Source organism: Ochotona curzoniae, unplaced genomic scaffold (genome assembly GCF_017591425.1).
Source record: "Ochotona curzoniae isolate NIBS_2020 unplaced genomic scaffold, NIBS_Ocur_1.0 scaffold_4506, whole genome shotgun sequence".
Taxonomy (NCBI): domain Eukaryota; kingdom Metazoa; phylum Chordata; class Mammalia; order Lagomorpha; family Ochotonidae; genus Ochotona; species Ochotona curzoniae.
In genome coordinates this window covers 31,529,338-31,551,015 of record NW_024467119.1, presented here as the reverse complement: position 1 = coordinate 31,551,015, position 21,678 = coordinate 31,529,338, and the positions used below count along the sequence as shown (strand labels likewise).

Genomic DNA, 21,678 nt, shown 5'->3' with positions numbered 1-21,678 from the left:
AAAAAGGCACTGCAGGGAGCGGAGTGCTGAAGCTGCTCCCCGGAATAGGTAAGCCAGAATAGGAAAGGCCCTCGCAGAATGGCGTCTGGCCCAGGGCCAGGAGACAGGGTTGGTCTAGCCAACAGATAAACAGGAAGTCACAGGGATAGGCTGACATAATCAGTCGCTGTGATTATGTCATTGCTACTGCCCTATCAGGTAGCGCCAAGTGAACCCACGGGGAGAAGTGATTGGTGGAGAATGGTATAAAAGCAGCCAGTTACCGCTAAGGAGAGGGGACGATGAGGAGAAGGACAAAGGGAAGAACGACGGACGGAATGAGAAGAACAGGGCAGCAAAGAGGGGAAGAGGGGCTAAGAACTTCAGGTGGAAAAGCTAAGGTGTATGGGAAGGAAAAGTAGCAGAGAGTGGTACAAAAGCGGTACAGAAACAATATAGAGCTACAAGGAGAGGAATAGGAAGAAAAGTAGTGGAGAGAGGGCTGGAGAAGCAGGGAGGAAAGCTAAGACCAATGGGGAAAGGAGCAGCAGAGAGAAGGGTTTAAACAAAAGCGGCCGCTTTTGGCAGTGAGGGCTCCGTTGTGGTCTGGCTTTCCCCAGACCCTCAAGAGTGTGCCTCGTAGGTAGTATCGCTGCTGGGCGGCGACAGGGCACTTCTGTGTGTTGCTTGTTTTGAAAAAATTTAATTGACCACACATAAAAGTCAATCCTGAGGTTGTGTTCTGACTTAATTCATTTGGGTGGGGACAACAGCATAATACAAGCTGGAGAGCTTGTGAACATCAGAAAATGATTTTCTCATCAAGGTAGAGGGTATAAAGTCCAAGAATAAGGTGCTGGAAGAACTGCTGCCCATGGAGAGTCCACTTTCCGGCTCACAAAAGTGCATTTTGGCTGCATGTTCATTTGGTGGATGAGACCAGGCTGTTCTCTGAGTCCTTTGATGGAGGCACTGCAGCCATGCCTTACAGCTCTGACATTATAACCTAATCACCTCCCAAACTCCCCACCTCTTAGCCCCACTAAATCTGTGACTCAATTTCAATGGATGAATTCTGGGTCATACAAACACTCAGACTGTGACAGCATGACACAGGAAATACAGGAGCTGTGTGACTGGGAATCATTTGAATGCGATTTATTCATCTCCTGAAGCAGGTAAAAAACCCCAAAGAGGTCTAAAAATTACATTGAAAATATCTGAAAAATCAGCAACTACAAATATTATGTAAACTTAAGCAAAACCTTCCCAAACACAGCTGCCAAACAGGGAGTCGCTTCCTCAAAACAAAATGATTCCTCTTGTCCCTCTGGGCAGGGATTTTACTGAAGGGACAACCTGTTTCTCATGGAACTAGCTGAAATCAATGAAAAGCTCGCAGGAGCTCAAAGTGAAGCTGTCCCAAAATTGACTGAATCCATTTTCAGAGATACACCAGAGGAACTTACTGAGGTTGTGAGCAAAGCTTTTGAACAAGATGACTTTGAAAAGGCCAGGGGAGTTTAACAAAGACTAGGTATTATTCAGATATAGGAGAAAAGATCAAGTTAAAGAAAATTACCCTTTAATTTTCACTAATTCAAGACTTTAAAGATAAAGTTCTTACCTGTTTCTAAAAGAAAGAGGGGTGCAGGTGTGAATCCACCTGCCCTTCAGCACCAAAAAAGACAAAGGGACCTTCCAGGCTTTTCCACTGAAGCCCTAAGTTCACCCACCCTTACAGGTAAATTGCTACAGGTGCCTTTGCTCTCCTGCTATCCTGTGACTACTGAATACGCTCTAAGGTATAATACATGGTACCCCTGTTAACTTGTCTGTGATTAGCTCATTTGTGGCCCTGCAACAAGTTAATGCATTTTTTTCTGCCAAAACTTCATAAATTCATGATCATTTCCACCAAACTGGTAACACTATTCATGGGAGAATCTCTTATTTCACAGAAATTACAAAATATTACACATTGCCCTTTATGGAAAGAAATCATCAGAAAACTCATAGAAGAGCTCAATTTCTAAATAGGACATGCTCTAATAACTCAGTCATTTACCAATAACAATCTTGATGTTGCATTTACTACAAAGTTGAATTGAAAGCAAAATTATCTGTCCTATTATTGCCTACCGTATTCCCTAATTCAGTCACTCCCAGTCAGGTCTCAGACCCTTGACATCATAGTCTTCTTTCTGAGATCTAGCTTTGCAAGCCTCTCCTATGATAATGAAGTACTCCAATGTTGCACCGGGGCAGGGAATAAAGTATTTGTAGCATTTGTACCACTCAATCTGAGAAAAATACTGTCTTTTTAATTTCTTCACTCCAACTTCACTCTTACTTCAACTTTGTAAACAACTGTCATCTATTTTCCAACCATCTCCTTAACCACAATTACACTCACATTTATTTACTTTCTCATAATTATCTCCCTACCTGTGCAAGGAAATGTTTTTCCACAGGAACTGTAACAGCAAACATGCTTCCTTAATTTACAAACAAGCTCACTCTGTCTTGAAGGCTCCCCTAACGTCTTCAACAATAGCATTCATTTCTCTGAACCTCAGGGCTTCACGGGAAATCTGTTACAACACTATAACCACTAACTATCTGTATGTGTGTATGAGCATTTTATTTCCTGTTTAGATTCCAAACCCTGTGGAAAATGTACTTGTATTATATCTTTATGTATTCCTCAACATACAAACGTTTCACACAATAGATTAAAGGGAAACCTATATCATCAATTAATCACCCTTAATTACAAAACAGTTTAGGTCATCTCTATTTTCCACCAGGATTAACAGTCTTAAATGAAGAAAGAAATCATAGTTGAATTTGGCTAACGCTTTTGAAGGGTTCCCTAAAGAGGTGAAAGTCTATGTAAGTAACAATTAAATGGATTAGTGTGATTTGGGAGTTCTAAATAAAAGAGTAGTTACAAGGTGGTATTTGCTTATGGATTTCCTTAGAGAATAAATGAAGAGAGGATCCAGACAATACGTTGCATTTGTGTTGATTATGCTATAGTATTTATTGTGTTATATTATATTTGTGTTGATTATACTCCTGTATGTGTTAATTTGTAATCTTTTCTATACTTGGCTGAGAGAATGGAGGAGTGATAGAACAAGTTCCTATTTTTTTTTTTTTACTTCTCACCCTAAATATCCACAGTGGCTAGGTCTATACCAAGATCAGAACAGGAGCCAGAAATGCATGTCACAATGTAGGAAATCCAGTTATTTCAGCCATCACTATTGCTCACCCTTTACTCCTGCATCTTTAACCTATGTTGGCACTCATTATAATTTTGGAATACTCCTTGTTATTTTGTGAAATCTTATATTCAGAAAGAGGACAAGTCAAAAGCTTACAAGGACCCTCCCCTTTTCTGCCTCTTCAGACTTCTCTCTTGAAATTTCTCATTATGTCCTTAACAACCATTTACAGGGCCCAGCGCGGTGGCGCAGTGGTTAAGGTCCTCGCCTTGCACGCCCAGGATCCCATACGGGCGCCGGTTCTATCCCAGCAGCCCCGCTTCCCTTCCAGCTCCCTGCCTGTGGCCTGGGAAGGCAGTTGAGGACGGCCCAAAGCTTTGGGACCCTGCACCCGTGTGGGAGACCCGGAAGAGGCTCCTGGCTTCGGATTGGCATAGTATCAGCCGTTGTGCTCACTTGGGGAGTGAATCATTGGACGGAAGATCTTCCTCTCTGTCTCTCCTCTCTGTATATCTGCCTTTCCAATAAAAAAATAATAAAAAAAAAATCTTTAAAAAAACACCATTTACAAACTTCTGACTATTTCAATGCAGACCAGTCACTCATTTGATATGCAGTATTAAAATATTCATTTTGAAGTCCTGCTGCAGGGAACCTGATGCATTACGTCTACAACGCAGACTAGGAATCAACACTTTCAGCATGTGTTCAAGCACGTCTTTATTGCAGATACATTTGGAGAAATGTGGCTGCAACAATATGAATCTGCTATCGTTTCCCAGAAACACTGATTGCTCTACAGCTCTAGTCATCTTATCCCCAGAAAGCTCTAGTCATTACCATTTGTCCCTAACTCTTCCATATTTTAGCTGTAATTCACTGTTACACCTGTGCTATAATGGAACCATATGTATTTTTCCTTTTTTGATTTTTCTCTGTTGGGGTTTCAGTTTAATTTCAACTCTCACTTCCAAATGTTGCTAATTGTGTGACTTCACACAAGATTCCTTTCTGTTTTCCCTTTTGTAAAACAGAAGTCACTGTAATAAGATGTTGTGAGGAATATTAAGAGGCAAAACTAGTGAAAACAAAGCTGGTATGCAAAATATGCTAAATAAGTGCCAAGTGGCAGTAATTACTTTGCTATAGTGAAGTTACTAATACATGTCTGTCTGCTTTTAGGCTTGTAAGCCAACGTCAGGACAGACGGCTTAGTATCTTTACATCTCAGAAACAGCCATCATTATTCAATCGCGTTTACTACAGAGTTAAATTTAGGTAATTAAGTCAAAATAAAATCAAGCATTTACTTTGCAAAGATATTACTCATTGAGTTGTGTTTAATAGAACCTAAGTGGCTTTCTCCTCAAAGCTTAAAAAAAAATGAACATTTCTCACTAATTTTAACTATAGCTCAATACAGCATATTAGAATATCCAACTGATAATTCAAACTGAAAAGTATTTGACCAATATGATGTGGCCTTTTTGTGAATAACTGAAATGTGCAACTGCCTGTTTGGAGCTAATGAGCTAATGTGAATGTAAATGCAGCCATACACAAAGCACAGGTGCACATGTCTGTGAACATTCTTCACGCTGACTGGTGCTGCACTTTACTTTCAATTACAATGAGATGAAAAAACAAAATCAGCATGATGCTAATCCAGCACTAATGTTCAATGTCTATAAATTAAAACTGACAGAAAGATGTCAGATTTACACCTAGGGAAAGAACCCAATGGGTTTTTAATAGGCATATTTATTTTTCAAACTGCAGAATTTTGAAAAATGTAAATATTACTGTTAGAGTGTCAAAAATAAATATTTGGTTTGATAAACTCAGTAGATGAGATAAAAACAAATGCGCTAATGTAAACATGGAATCCACCTGGCATGAGTTACTGAACTGTAGCTAAACAAGGCAATGGAAGTCAAGTGACCAAAAGCGGCTCCCAATCACAGCTGCCTTGACTAAGTAAACTCTCTAAACTGGTGGCTTACTTCATTCCTTACTTCTTTCTGTAACCAACATTCTCTGGAATGTCAAATAATAACCTCTATACAAAGGGTAAGATAATAAAAAGAACTTTTAACATCCATTTCAGTCTAACATTCTACGGCACTTCAAATAATAAGTTCTATGCAAAGGGTGAAATAATAAAAAGGACTTTTAAGATCCAAAGCTCACATCAGGTTTTATAAATTGATAATGTACAATAAAAGTGAGATGTCATTACCTAATCTCTACGGGTCAATAATTTGGATTATACATTAATGCTCTATAACATTACATTGAACTAAATGGATTTGTAACTTTTCTAGTCTCACAAGCAATAGAATTTATCATTTAAGCTAGATCTTTCATTTATAATAGATAAACTTACAAAGTCATATTATCTGTAGCTTTTATTTAAAGCATGGTGTCCTTGAACTGAACATCTGAATTTCTTTTTCAGTTACATATCTTTTTTATTTCCTACAGGTTGCCAAAGTTGGACAGTACAAATTAATATAAATCAATCAATCAATTAATTAACTCTTGCTTTTCTTAATTTGAACCTTCTGTCTATACATTCTCTGAAAGAAAAGGAAGGCCTCATTAGTAAGGAATACATTTACTTGGCACGTTATAGCTCACTGTTATTCAGATTTTGTAGTATGCTGAATAGTTGTCAGAAGTCTTTCGTGTAAAATTGAGGACAGTAACCATCTTTTAAAGAATGAATAGTTAAATTGCATACATAAGTTAAAAAAACATACACACGGTACAATGAGAAAGTGCCAAATGGCTTACTGGAGCTGTTTATACTGAAAGAAATATTTGGCAGAGATTTGCACATTTAATAAGTGCTCTGATTCTGTAAGATCAAAAAAATTATGAAAGCCCCTCTGAAAATTTTCCTTACCAAAAAACAAGAAACAAATGTAAAACCATTTGCCAGATAGAACATTTTGAACTGTTAGGTTTGTCTACAGCACAAAACATTCTTCTGTCACTGAATGCTTCCAAGAAACTCCCATGCTGAAGACTAAGTATATCAGCTGCCTAGCCAACATGAAATGACTAGCTCCTAAAGACACTTGGAAAAACTTGTAACATCAAATTTTCCAATAGGGAAAAACAAATTGTTCTTTTTAATTAATTGCTAAAATACAGAATCTTAAGCTTCACTGCACTGGAAATGAGGATTATTAAGATATATAAAGCAATCACCAAAATATCTAATGTATGATACATACTATTCTATCCAATCAAGAATAAAAACACTGCAAAATTGACATTTGCTTCAAATGTTCTGCTCCCTATCTAATTCTCAGAATTCTTAACACGCACACATCCATATTTTGACAACTCTATTATAAACTGAAAGATGGAGATTTTGCCCCATATGTCCTATTCACTGGGCCTCTTTCTATACCTGCTCTGTACTGTTTTCTTTGACTTCCAAAAGACACTCCTTAAATGCCTTAGGAAATTGATGGCATAATTTCAGGGTCACAAAAGTTAGGGAAAGTAATTTAGAAAACATCTATTTTAGAAAAACCTGGGAGATAAAACATTTTCCAGAGATTACATGCTTAATCCATTGAACAATCTCATAAGAACCAGGCTATAGGGCTTGTATTTACACATAAATAAGTCAACTGAAGAATAGAAAGACATCATTGCAAAACCATCAAGTATATTCCACTTCATCATTTGTTTACATGCTTTTCTAGTCTTTGTGATATTTTCACTTAACTAGTATCATCCTGCTAACAAAATGTCTCTCCTGAATTAAATGTAAAATTAATCTTATAATCATTTTTTTCACAACCTAGGTAATCCAGCTCTAATTTAGATAGGGTAAAAAGCAACACATGGATTTGGATAAGAACTGTTTGCAGCCATTATGATAAACCATTTTAGTATTTATGAAATAAGAACATTAGCTGTGTAGAGACAGACCTGGAAGATTCAGGCCACTTCGAGGTAGAATAAAATTTCTTTACTGCAAGTACCATTCCACTGACCTTAACCCTGACTACAACAATATCTAAATGCATCTGTCTACTGGGGCTAGTAGTAGTATCTTTAATTTCTTTCCATAAAGAGAAAGAAATCTTTAGAAAGAAAAAAGAATTAACACATAAAATATGAGAATAGCCTTTAGAGTCCAAAGGTGATTTATTACATTTGAATGAGAAAATAAATAAAACACTATCATCTGATATAAAAAAATGTTAAAACAGGGATAGTATTGTGGAGCTGTGGGTTAAGCCACTTCCTGTCACACTGGCAATCCCATATACAAAACTGCTCAAACCAAGTTGCTACTCTTCTCATTCAACCTCCTGTTAATGCATCTGCAAAAGTAGAATTAATCCAGCTGCTTGGGCACCTCCTCCAATGCAGAGACCCAGATGGAACCCTATGTTTCTGCCATGAACCTGTCATAGTTTCTGGCAGTGACCCAGAAGACAGATGATCTCTCTGTGTCTCTCTGTGTCTCCTTTTTTCTTTTTGTAACTCTAGCTTTCAAATAAATGTTTTTTAAAAAATCAAAAATCAAAAGAAATCGTGAAATAATAATATAAGTTATGATGGACAGTGTCATTGTCTGTATATATCTACTGGAGAACGTATTTTGCTTAATTTAATGTACTTCAGCACTGCATTATTCTAATTAGGTTAGGGAACTGAAATGATTAATACGACTGATCACTCATAAAGCATTATTCACATTTCAGAGTGAATAAGGCATTTAACCCATACATTTAAAAAAATTACGTACTTAAAAGGCAGTAGAAAAGATAGAGAAAAATCTTCCATCTGATGGTCACTCTCCAAAGACTGCAATGCCCAGGCCTGGGAAGGTCTGGATCTAGGAGCCTAGAACTCCATCAGTGTCTCCCATGGGGGTAAAAGTGGCCAATATACCTGGGCCATCTTTCACTACTATCCCAGACACACTAGTAGGAAGCTGGATTTGAAGTACAGCATCCAGAATTTATATGGGATATCAGCATCACAGGTCTTGTTTCAACCCATTGCCACACAATTGCCACACAATACTGGCCCTTGGACTTATAGTTTTCATACTTAATTTATATTAGGCTTTTCTATTTCTACTCAGGTATATCTTGACCCACATTCCTTCCACCAAGAGTTATCTAACCTCCTTTCAGAGTGTTGTGTTATGCCATTTATAACACTAATGTATTTAAGAGTTACCTCTCTTCCTTTTGAGAATTTCAATTTCTCACACTAATCATTATTGGTGCCCTATTCACCTTGCTTCTGTTTGGGTATGAGCAACAACTAGTCTGATTTAGCCAGTCTGTGCAAGCCATGCTTTGGTCCTTTGTCAGGACTACCTCTGAAGCAAAATCTATGCAGAAGTTTCCGATAGATTAGGGCTATGTATCTCAAGTCTCTTCATTGCTTGTATTCTTTGATTTCTGGTTTCTGTTTTCCCTCCTCTTTTTTTTTTTTAATATTTATTTTTTTTACTGGAAAGGCAGAGTTATATAGAGAGAAGGAGAGGCAGAGATCAGCAGGTTAATTGCCCCTCAAATGGCTGCAATGGCCTGAACTGGGCCAATCCAAAGCCAGAAGCCAGTGGCTTCTGCTGGATCTCCCATGTGCATGCAGGGGCTCAAGGAGTTTAGCTACCCTATGCTGCTTTCCCAAGGCCACATTTAGGGAGCTGAACTGGAAGTGGAGCATCTGGGAAACAAACCAGCACCCATTTGGGATGACAGTTCCAAAGGCCAAAGCTTAGCCTGATTTGCCACTATGCTGGTGTCTCCCTCCTTTTTAAGTGTTTTTTTTTTTTTTCCTAAAAGCATATACTTAATAGCAATCACGTATATCTGCATCTTTAATTCAGGTTTTATTGACTGCAGCATCCATCCTACGTCACTACTTGAATCTGGGTAGGATGACTAATTATTTTAAAGTTTTGGCACTAAAAGCCTGTCCCTAGCTTAGGGCAAGTGCTGCATGGTTAATAAGTAAGTGATATTTAAACTAAATGTTAGAACTCTTTGTATTATTTCTATTAATAAATAATTTATAAATAAGCCTTCTGGTGTTAACTAACAATTAATGCATCATAATTTGATATGTTCACTAATACAAAGGAATAGCTTTCACACAAGGTGAGCTTCCAGCAGCATGACCTTTCACCTGGTACATGAAGGGCTCAGTTTTTGACCTGCATAATGTCCAGGGATATAGAATCATAACTAATTTGTTCAGTCATCCCCAGGGGGCATGATCTTATTTCTCTCTTCCAGATCCAATTCTGTGTCCTCTGCATTAATTTGAATGCTTAAACACTATGAGAGGAAATGCCTTTGAGTTTGAATTCATATATTTTCATCATTCCCAAAGATTAAAGTACCAAGACTCATATGAAGGTGAGAATTAACTGGGGTAAGCATATGTTTTTACTAGGATTTATTCGCATGCATTATTGTTTAACTCCAGTACCATTACTCAGAGTTTGTTTTTACCACTCTTAGCCCAAGTAAATATACACAAACCATCTTCTCAAGCAATTTCAGTAACTTTCTAGCACAGCAATATGAAAATATTTTCAAATATGCAATTGAGTAGGAAAAAAAATCAGACATTATGAGACTTGAGGAGTCTCAGTTTCTGAAAGCACAACTGATTTATCAAATAGTAATTTTATAAATACTTGCCAGCCTGAAAAAGAGATTTGATTTAGTGTTTTCATGGATGCATCAGTTAAGTGGGTTTGTCATACATTTCCTTTGTTTCAGTGTATGAATAAGATAATTTGAATATTGTGAAAACTGGCTCACAAGGGAAACATAAATGCCAGCATAAAACACCATCCAGCATGAAGATTAACAAGGTTATTTACCAGAAGAATTCAATCAGTCTTCTTTTTATTCCTTTGAGAGATAAAATGTCTTGCAATATTTAATTCAGCATATGTTTATTATGGTACTGAATTTTGATAGGGTAACAAATGTAAAATATTATGACAGCCATCTAACAAGTAGTCTGGATAGACAATTGTTTTAAAGATACTTTCCTGTGCATACTATGATTTCCAAAATGAGATCATAAATGCATCAGTACATATGTACACACATGGATGCACATTTTAGATCAAGAGATCTCTCTTTCCCCAAGAAATAAATAAACCCTTTCCCCTTGCCAACTCTTCTCTAGTGAATTGGCTAAATAAGCTATAGCAGCAATATGTCTGATTGTATTGCTACAAAATTGGTGACCTTGAAAAGATTTTGAAGTGATTTCTTCACAGGGACTAACCCTTTTCTATTAGCAAGCATATGCAATGGCCAATTGTATCCCAATCCAGTGCTGCTCACAGTGACCTGACATTCCACTAGGATTCCAGGGACATTCCAGCAGCACCCAGAACATGCTTCTAGGAATTCTCCCTTAACTCCCTGCTGCAGTGTCAGCTAAGCAAAAGTGCTTTGCTGGAACGAGGAAGCAATATTTTTGGTGGAGTTGATGTGTTCCCATTTGAGTATGGAGCCTGTGGGCGGTAAGACTGGATAAGCTGAACTAGGTGCACACCAGGAATCCTCTGTCTACACCTATGTGCTTCATGCCACTTGGAACTAGTTTAGGTCATTACTGGTGGAAGATAAAATTTTAAGACTTTGTCAGTTCCTAAGAACCTATGACTCAGGAGACAATGGAGTTCCACTGTAATTCCATGTGATCTATGTCTGTGCTAGATTTTAAAGAATGCTTTTAAATGGAACCCTGTTATGCTATCCTGCAACGACAGAGGTTGTATCAAAGATTTAGTAAATGCCTTAAGTCATCCAGCTGACGCCCAAGGAGACATGTTAGGGAGTTCTTCCATATTTAGAAAAGGCTGGACCCACAGCTCCACCTCAATCTGATGGTAAAACAGAGCCCTAGGGATTCCTCTACTTTTTAAAACCTGTAAAATGAATAGCAGGGAACAAAGTGTTTCTATATTCAAATGCCAACCTAAACTGAAATGAAGATATAATTTTGTTTACATGTGAAAATGTCCAACCCCCTTTTTGTGGCTAGAGTTATTTTACAAACTATATGCTCAAGTAAAGTTATTTTTTTTCTTCAGGTTTCAGCTGAGAAAAAGTATGATTAAATCAAATTACTAAGGACAAGAGAAAAACTGTATTCAATTAATGGCATTTAAAAAAAATCAAGATTTTGAAAGATTGTAAGAAGCTATTTTGTAAGCTGCTTTATTGTTCTGCATAACGTGTGTCCTGCAGATATTGTACATGTTGTGTGTGTATGTGGAACAACTTGTCCAGATTTCTGTTTTAATAGGTTTATACACAAAAGAGTACCCGTGTAAGTTAAAACTGTTCAATTAATCCAAAATGTCTTTTTGGTTGAACTGACTTAAATAAATCTCTAATAGACAGATGGTTTTAAATTTCTCGTAGAAAAAAATCCAAAAGGCTTTTAGAGTCATTGACATGTCTGTACTTGATTTTGTTGGACAAGAAAATTATACTTGTCTTAGGCATTTATAATTATAAAAGTATTATTTTGACCCAAAAAGAAATAATATAGGTAAAAAAAAAATGACACAGCGTCACTTGCTTCAAATAAAGTTCAATTTTGATTCCAGAGTTACTTCTTGGCAAAATCCTGTCTTAAGCTAATATTCACACTTACTTAATATTTTTGTTTGTTAGGTAATTTAAGTATAAATGATTCTCAATACATGTATTCCTATCTTCCTAAAATCTATAGAAGGTCTTTAGTCTTTTAGTAAATTATCTCATAAATTTTTGAGAACTTGGTTCCCTATTTTAAATCAATAAAGTTTTGTTTAAATATATAAATATTGATAGTAAATATTTGCCAGAGGTTTGACCTTTGATTTGAAAATCCACTTGTCAACATTTTCAACAATCTTGAGAACTGCAACAACCATTGCCAAACAACACCCCAAATTGTCTGAAAGCACAGTTATTGAATCTTCAAACAGGGTCCACTTAACCTGATTTGCAGAAAGCCAATCACTGACATCATGGTGTTGGAAGAAAGTAGGTATTTACTGCAACGCACAGAGCTAGGAGCCAGTCAGATAAAGATACTTGGGACTAGAAGAAAGGGCTTGGGGCTGGGCCATGCTTTTACATTACAGGGGTCTGACTTCACACCCAATATATGTATGTATTACTTGACAAGATATGTATGTATTACTTTCATTGCCATCGAATCTGAAAGCCAAAATCAATTTTTAAAAGCCTATTTTACAACGCAAAAAAAAAAAAAAAACACAAAACAAAGAGAGACAATAACAGAACCATGAAACTGCCAATGGAGAGTCAATGAAATATGTGAAATTTGTTGGTTTTTATGTTGTTTGCTTAAAAAATTCTTGCTTCTGGTTCTGTCCTGTAGGTTTAAAATTTTTTCCTAAACTTTATAGGATTTCCAAACTTCAGTAAACTATATAAGCACACAAAGTTATTTATTTCTAATAGTGTATTTCAGATAAATAAAGCCAAAGGACCTCTATTTTCTACATTTTTATTGGTGAAATGTGGCTGAAAGGACTTAGTCATCAACTGCCCCACACTCAAAGGTAGGACTAGATAAAACTAAACAACCAGGCCCAGTTCATCCTGGTAAGTAGAACAGAGTTTGGTTATAGAATGATTGATCAAAGGAGTTTCCAGGAAAAGATGACACTGGTTGAGGGGGCATTTGGGGAGTTTAAGATGGAGTCACATATGTCAACTATCAACTAAAAGAAAGCTCAGAAGTTATGAAGAAATGGTTCTTGGCAATGGTTATCTGATGCTAATTATCACAACAGACTGACAGAGTTGCTACCCCTGCAGCAGGTAACCATTTCAAAGGATGCTAACTAGACATGATGTTTGGACTTCTCACAACATGCTCTACAATCTATATGTAGCACCCATACCAAGCTTTTCAGGTGAGAGGTGTTTCTTTTTGACTCTTCTGTAATCAGGAAGAATTCAGACTTATAATATGAAAAGAAATTAAATACCCAGTGCAACACACTTAAAAATCCACATGTTGCTAACCAAGACGCAGTATAACAGCCATTTGTGGTGTACTGCAGGAGGCACAGTGGTTCATTCTTAGGCAGCTGTTTCCACTGAACAATGCCACTCATAGATCACCGGAAAGGTTACTGGAACTTATCACTGTTTGAGGACTGCTAAGCTATATTATCTCAAAATTTAAACATTATTCTTAAGCTTATGTTGTCTGAATATAGCCATCTTGATTCAGGACTCATGTCAGGAACCTATGCATAAGTGCTTTGCACTGCCACTTCCAGCAAGCTGTACCTAACTGACATCCCCATAGAAATTCCAAATTTTGGAGATGTAAAAGCTAGATATACAGGGAAGTTTGGAAACACAAACATTGTAATTCAACAGCTACCTGTGCCCAAAAGGCTACACTCATGGTCCTTGCCTATGTCTTGGAAGCAGTAAGAAGAAAAGCATTAATAATGACTATACTTTTCCGTGCTATGTATCCATTGGGCTATGTGTAGGAAAATATGATTGTTTGAAGTTTGCCTACTGAGGAAGCCAATCCTTGAAACCCAAAGGGCATAAAACATTCTCATAGCCCCACAAAAGTGAAATCTTTGCCTTCATTAAAACATGCGGTTGTTTCTACAACCTTAATAGGTCACAGATCATTTTCCTGCTAGGTGAGACTGACACATTGAGCCTTAATCAATGGTTCTACTACTTATAAGCCCCTTGGGGTAATTGTCCAATTTTTCTGACTTGCACTTTAGATATGGGGGCTAGAGCAGTTTTGAAATTTATTTTACTCGGTGTCATCCAAAAAATTTTTTTAATTAGGACTAATGTTTTCAATAATAATAGAGAGGATTTAGCTAGTGTTTTGTTTTCTTTTGATTTACTTAGGGTATAAAGTCATTATGTTACATATAATGACTCTGTGAACTTGATTTGCAGTCCTTAGAGTGGGAAAGCAAAAACTAGGTCCTTAATGTGTCAGAATTTTCCATTCCCTAAGTCACTTGCTTTCCCTTCAAACAGTAGAAAATAGCCATAATGGAGTTTCTGGGCATACTCCCTAGCAGTGGAATGGAAAAATGGGGAATTTGTAACTATAATATGTAAAACAAAAGAGCTATCGATGTTGTAATATATGTGTGCTCAGTCTGGTAAGTTATAACATTTCCATAAGAATTTCAGGAGCCTCCTGACTGGAGATGGTTTGGATTGGCAGACTGGGTCCTACCTAAAAAGGAGCCTCCACCCAGCAGATGTTGAGCCCCATCAGCAAGAGGCCTCCACCTGGTGCACTTCTGCCTCAAAGCTGAATGAACACTCCTCAGAACAAAGCCTGAAAATCTCCACACTTGCCAACTGAATGGCCTCCTTGCTTTATTTCTGACCTCACCCCAAGACAATCCCTGCCCCTTTAAAAGGCCCTCTTGCTGGCTTGTTAGGCTAAAGGAAGACATTTTAAAAGAGGAGTCATTTTTAACCTCAAGATACCTGGTGTCAGAAGCAAGCTTCTTCCTCTTATAGAAAAAGTTTAGAAGTTACTTACTAAAGAATGCAAATCACAGGGAGAACATAACAAGTCTTTGAGAGGAAAACGATGGAGCAGGTTTTAGACGATTGCCCTTGGCCCTTGGATGTCTAATGCTTAATACTTAGTCTGCAGGTATAGCCTCCAGACTTGAGAACTTAGAGCCAATGTCTGCTACCACTCAATATTAGGGCTTACAAGTTTATCATACGGTCATAAAAATATATGCTAAATATATGTATTTTCTACTGAAAGAAATGGCTATGAAAATTAAATTTTCCTGGATTTTAAACAAAGCTCAGCAACGACTTAGTATAAACAAACAAATAAATCTGTATTATTTAAATAAATATTCATTATTTAAATGAACAGATAGCTGTTTATTATTTAAATGAATAAAAATTATTTATTTTTATTGGAAAGTCAAATTTACAGAGAGAGGAGAGACAGAAAGATCATCCAAATGGCTGGAACGGAGCTCATCCGAACCAGGAACCTGGAGATTGTTCCAGGTCTCCCATGCAGCTGCAGTGTCCCAGGACCTTAGGTCATTGTCTACTGCTTTTCTAGGACACATTTAGGGAGCTGGATGGAAAGTGGAACAACCGGGACACAAATCTGCATCCATATGGGATCCTGACAAATGCAAGGTAAGGATTTAGCCACCTGGTTATACAGTCGGGCCCAAAATAAGGCCACCTTAAGAAAGGTGACTAGGATAGTGATAGGCTGCAGAGGGCAGTAAGAGTCAAGGTACAGAGTCCACTGAAAAAATATTTCTGTCTTTTGCTTCCAGAAAGGTTTTCTCTGTAGTATAAAGCAATTTGCGGCCTGTCAGTCATGAAGTATATGTACTCAAGAATTTTACACTAGAGACATTGGTTACTTACGGAAGAATTTGAAGTGCTTCTGTGAAAAAATGTGCTCACATGTAGAAGACTTGAACAAAAAAAATCCCACTTTCTCTCCTAAAGACTGAAAATATGATATCTGAAAGAGTGGAAGCTATTTTGTTACTAGTCCTGCAAAAAAATGATGACTAAGGGCCTGGTGTGATGGCTCAGTGGCTAAAATCCTCACATTGTATGTGCCAGGAATCCATATGGGCACAGGTTCGTATCCCCACTGCTCCATATCCCATCCTGCTCTCTGCATGTGACCTGAGAAAGCAGTAGAGGATGACCAAGGTCTTGGGACCCTGCACCCATGTGGGAGACCCAGAAGAAGCTCGTGGATCCTAACTTTGAGTCACCTCAGCTCCAGCTGTTGCAGACACTGGAAAAGTAAACCACTGGTTAGAAGACATTTCTCTCTGTCTCTCCTTCTCTCTGTATATCTGACATCCTTTTAAAAATAAATTTTTAAAAATCTTTAAAAAAAGTGATGGCTCTGAAACAATGGAGGTAAAAATTTATGTATGTCACTGTGGAGTCCTAATATACCAGTTACAAGGCATGATTCTGCCTATTTTGTAAAGTTGATGCTTTGTTCTTTTTTTTTTTTAAGATTTATTTATTTTTATTACCAAATCAGATATACAGAGAGGAAAGACAGAGAGGAAGATCTTCTGTCCGATAATTCACTCCCCAAGTGACCACAATGGCCGATGCTAAGCCGGGAACCAGGAACCTCTTCCAGGAATCCCACATGGGTGCAGGATGCCAAGGCTTTAGGCCATTCTCAACTGTTTTCCCAGGCCACAAGCAGGGAGCTGGATGGGAAGTGGAGCTGCCGGGATTAAAACTAGCACCCAGAAGAGATACCAGCGTGTTCAAGGCGAGGACTTTAGCCGCTAGGCCACGCTGCTGGGCCCAAGTAGATGCTTTCTGTTACTTGCTGACAGACACATGGATATCAAATATGTCATTGAAAATGACTGCCACATGACATACTTAGGGATCTTGAATTGGTAGATGGGAGAGAGCAATGGATCCACTCTTTCCAAAGCTGGACAGTAAGCAACTCTCTTTATGTGGTATGGGAGAGCTTGGATACAGGTTAGTCCATTTCAGGAAATTTCCAGAATGCTGTTATACTGGAAACTTCTTGCTGCTCAGAGTTAAGAATTATGCTTGGGCTGAAGTTGATTTATTAAGAAGCAGAGAAGAAATTAAAATATAATTCTGCTTGATGAGGTTCTTCATGTTTTGGGGCTAAAATTTAAATTGATTTAAAGACCAACCGTTTAAAACTTTTGGGAGCTAAAATAGCCAAAAGTTTTTGCTTCAAGCAACAGAGAAAGCAAACAGAGACTGGTGGAATGTGCATGAGCAGAATATTTTATTTAAGTTAACATAAGAAACTCGCGTCACTCTGACTCTTACACAAACAGCTCCAGTTAACCTTCACTCATCTAGTAACGGAGACAGATCTTGTTTTCACAATATAGCTGCGGCAAGTCTTAGAGTCGCCATGCATAAACTCCCATAATGAAATGAATTCCTAGCTAATTAAATCCACCGAACATGAAGGGGGTTGTAAATATTATGTAGCCTCCAAGTTATGCTTTTGTCCACCTGGTCATCCCCCAAATGTTCACAGTAGATATGGATAAGAAAGTTACTGTCTCCTGCCCTGCTGGGAAATTTAGCTATGACATTTGCAAAACAAGGAACTTAGTGAATGCTTATGAAAGTGTTTCTATTTTTTTCTAGTTGAATATGATACACACTATGACTCACTCTGTACTAGTGTTTTGTTATGATTTTAATTCGAGTTTTGAATGGCTCTGCATTTTTCTGTTTTCCACTTATCAGAAATTCCCTGCCTTGACAGAAAATGAGAAACTTATACACTATGTACTAGTTATCAATTGACTTGATGCAAAGAACTACAATTAATATGAAAAACCTGAACTTGAGCTTGATGTATTTATTTAGGAATCATTTGGTTATCCCATTCTTGAGGAGGTAGGTATGTGTATATATGATGAACCTGAATACTTCTGGAAAGAATCTGTACATGAGAATAATGTGCTTATAGACTTGGACTGTTAAAATTGCAGTCTTTTTTTGCTCCCTTTAACATTCTAATATCCATTATCGTCCTTAAAGAGTAATGATTATATTACTTTTCAGTACTCCTTAAAGAAGGTGAATCTAATGTTTTATATAGGACATTTTTATTCTGTCCCATGGAGGACATATGAGGTTGACACCACTTTTTTTTTTTTTTAATATATGGCTGTGTGTGCATTTGATACTGTAGCCAGTGATCAAGACACAATGTTGGAAGGAGCCCGGTTTCTGAATGATATGACTAAACATAAATTGTTCTGTGCCTGGTGCTTATTGTAACTAGGACTACCAGACACGGATATTGTTTTAGCAGGCTTGAGCTCAGGTTTTCTATGATTTGTAGATAAGAATAGCCTACAAAACACAGCAGGCTTTCAGTGGGTGGAATTGTATCCATATTTTAAAAGCAAAACTTAAGTACTCACTATTCCCTATAAAACTTATGAGTCTTACTTAGCAATTTTAACCCACTCTATGCAATTTTTCCCAAGATTCATTATTTTGCATTTGGAGTATAAAAAAAATCACAGGATTTCAAAAGTTCTTTTTAGCTCTAAGGAATTATTGACTTGAACAAGCACAAAGTTTAACCATAAAGCACAAAAGTCATGGATTGTCTTTTTTTTTTTTTTAAGTAAATAGACTACGGCAGCGTGTTTTTTAGGTATAGAATTTGTTCCTCAAAATGAATTGGTATTTGTAAATTCACTTTTAAAATAAACAAATTGAAACTTAAAAGTTAAGTGAAACATACATTTCAGATAAGCCTATCTAATGCTCTGGATTGCCCATTAATCTTTCCAAAATATAGAACATTATTTTTGAGGAAAAATTTTATGCCCTCAAATAAAGCAAAAGAATATAGGTACAGACTTGTTGCGCAGAAATGTGTCTGTGGATTATGAGGCTTCATAGTTTTTCACAATAATGTATGACCTTATTTTAAATTGTGAAAGACAAATGTGAAGCTGTTAATTCAATACAAATAATCAAATCAGTCAAACTCAGAGTATTCTGAGTACAAACAAAACATGATAGGTTTGGGACTATGGGAAGGTGCTTTTTGTACAATTGTTGCTAATGCCTGACAATTTATAAATATATTGAAGAAAAAGATTGAAAGATGTTAATTACTTTATTCCATTTCCTTTTCAATTAAATAAGTATGCCTGAAAGAGAATTTCAAGCTATTAGAAGAGATAAAGTGCCTCACTACTTTTATTTTATTTTACCTTATTTTATTTTATTTTATTATTTTTAGCAAAACCTCAATCTTTGTGTTTTAGTTTTTTCTTGACTCAAATATGTATGTTTTTAACAGGTTAATCATGAAAGCATAATCAATAACCACAGCAGAAAGTCATTGTAAGTACACATATTTGATGATCAAAAAGATGTTGTTTCTAAAGCAATTTAATTACAGCATGTCTACTTTAAAACCAGTTTGCATTGTGGAAACTGTTCGTTCCCCTTACATTTTTTATAATTAAGTCATTTAACAACTAATTAGATTTTTTCAAATCACAATTTAAAATGACTCAGAGATTAATGAAAGCCAGTTCACCACTTTTGCTGTGCATTTAGCAAAACTATTATTTATGCGGCGAGTTAGGATGGGATACATGTATTCACTTAGAGTAATATGATTGCCATTATACAGCACAGTCATTATGAAAACAGACTAGATTTTGCTGTCAAATTACAAAAAATTAATAAAAAATATTTTAAAATTTAATTAAACTTAATTATAGAGTTATTCAACAATCTATACATAGTCTGCATTGTAACATCCATGTATTCACAAAACGCTGGGAATTTGGAAAGCTACACATGCAAGGCAGAAATGTCACTCATCTTGGTATACATTATTATTGTGTACATATAACAACTTCTTTCTCTTTTTCCTCTTTAAATTTGTATTTATTTGAAGGGCAGAGTGTGTGGCGGAGGGAGGAAAGACAGGTAGACAGAAAAACAGAAATAGAAAAACACTTGTCATTTCACTCCTTACCGGCAGCCAAAGCCATGGTTAGACAAGGCCAAAGTCAGAATAAGGAACTTCACCCAGACTTCGCAAGTACTTGGACATCACTCACTTCCTTCCAACCACACTTGTGATCCTGGAATCTAGATCACAAACACAAGTGGGAGTCTGAGGCAATCCAACATGGAATGTGGATGTCCCAATCCAAACACATTTTTTGTAAAGACACAGAATAAATTCTCTGCCCAGCTGACTTAGCAAAGTAGAGTTAAGGAACTGGTTCTGGTTGGAGAGGTGTGCACAGAAATGAAATAGCCCTCTTGTGAAATTAAGCACAGAACAGGCCTGAGTCCAGCAAGGATTTGTCTAAGAACCTGGGATGCTTAGTGCTTATGCAAAACAGCCCTTGCTCCTTACTGATAAGCATCAAAACGGGAATAAACTTTTATTTAAAATGCTGAGATCATATGATAATCTGTTACTGTCATAATGTAGTCTATTCTGATTATTACAAAAGCCTTGGTGAAATTCTCGAAGTAGATATGGAAAAGAGAAAAGCTCACTAATCTGGGATACACTAAGAGAGGGTTTCTAAACATTTGTGCAAAATCCATATTTTCTTTTCATTCCTTCTTGCATAGGCGTTTGGACCAATTCAAATATATATTCTACACAAAAATGAGTCATGCCTAAGATTTGAAAGTAATTGATCAAAGAGTGGGCCAGGCTGAAGTGAGGAGCCTGGAAACCAGTCCAGGCCCCCACATGTGTGTCAGGTCCCCAAATGCTTACACTCTCACCCGCTGCCTCGAGACACATACAACAGCAGGAAGTTAAAATGATGTGCAGGCCCTGGAGTATAGAGGGCCTGGCAATATGGAAGTGCCAAATGCCAGCCCCTAATTATTTACTTTTAGTAAGATGTCATTTATGAAAGGATCCACATAAGCAGAATTATTAGAATTCAAAGTATAAAGTAAGTTTATTTCTAAACCCTTATGAAGTTATATCTATCTGATAGGACATCTCTATTGTAAGTCTGTCAAATCAGAATAATGTAATCGCAGACTTAAAAGAAGTAGAAGAAAGCTTGTTTTACACCTGTTCAGCAATATTTATCAGTCATAATTTAGTAGACGTGAAAACATTAGGAATAAATATTTCCTTTTCCATACAGGATCAGCAGTAGTGGACAAAGATTATTACAGCATTCCTAAAGCAATATGTGAAAACAGAACATATTCACATATTTCATTTATTTCCTTTATCTCCAAGATTATAAATAAAAGAAAATATAATAATTTACTATGTTTCTTTGTTCTATAAAATTTGTATAGGTGTCAGTTGTTAATTTAACCTATATAAAAAATCTGCCATTACAAAAAAAAAAAAAAAAACCTTCTATCCCTTTCTGTGCCACTTCAGTACATCCACTTTGCAATGATATGTCTGAGATTTTTTCTTCCATGAGCAAAATGCCATGACGGATATCTGAGACAACATGAGACATTCCCAAAGATAATCACTAGCACTAAAGCTCACCAAACTCCTACCCGATTTGTACATTCAAGCAGAGATGAACCTGGGATGCAAGTGACTGATTTCTGAGTGTGCCCTATCTTTTTCATCTTTCAAATAAATCCTACCCTATCATTGTACTTAATATATGTCTCTGCTTTGAATTCACCTCTAATCAGAGAAAAAACTGTAAAAAAAATTCATCTGCTGATATGTACATCCCTACAACATTAACACAAAAGTTGTTAAATACATCTTTAATATCAAAATCTACCATTAAAAACAATGGTGTCCATGTGCATTTTAATAGTGCCCAGGAATTTGTGCCATCATTGGTTCTTCTCAGATTAGAATTGGATTAGAAGTGGAAGATCTC

General features: G+C 36.8%; 1 protein-coding gene and 1 pseudogene across 2 annotated transcripts in view; one reads left to right on the top strand and one right to left on the bottom strand.

Annotated features, from left to right (window-relative positions):
* Positions 1-21,678, bottom strand: part of CCSER1 (coiled-coil serine rich protein 1) — a 1,046,074-nt gene that overhangs the window by 635,706 nt on the left and 388,690 nt on the right. The gene's annotated exons all lie outside the window — the stretch shown is intronic.
* Positions 282-1,568, top strand: LOC121147249 (annotated as a pseudogene).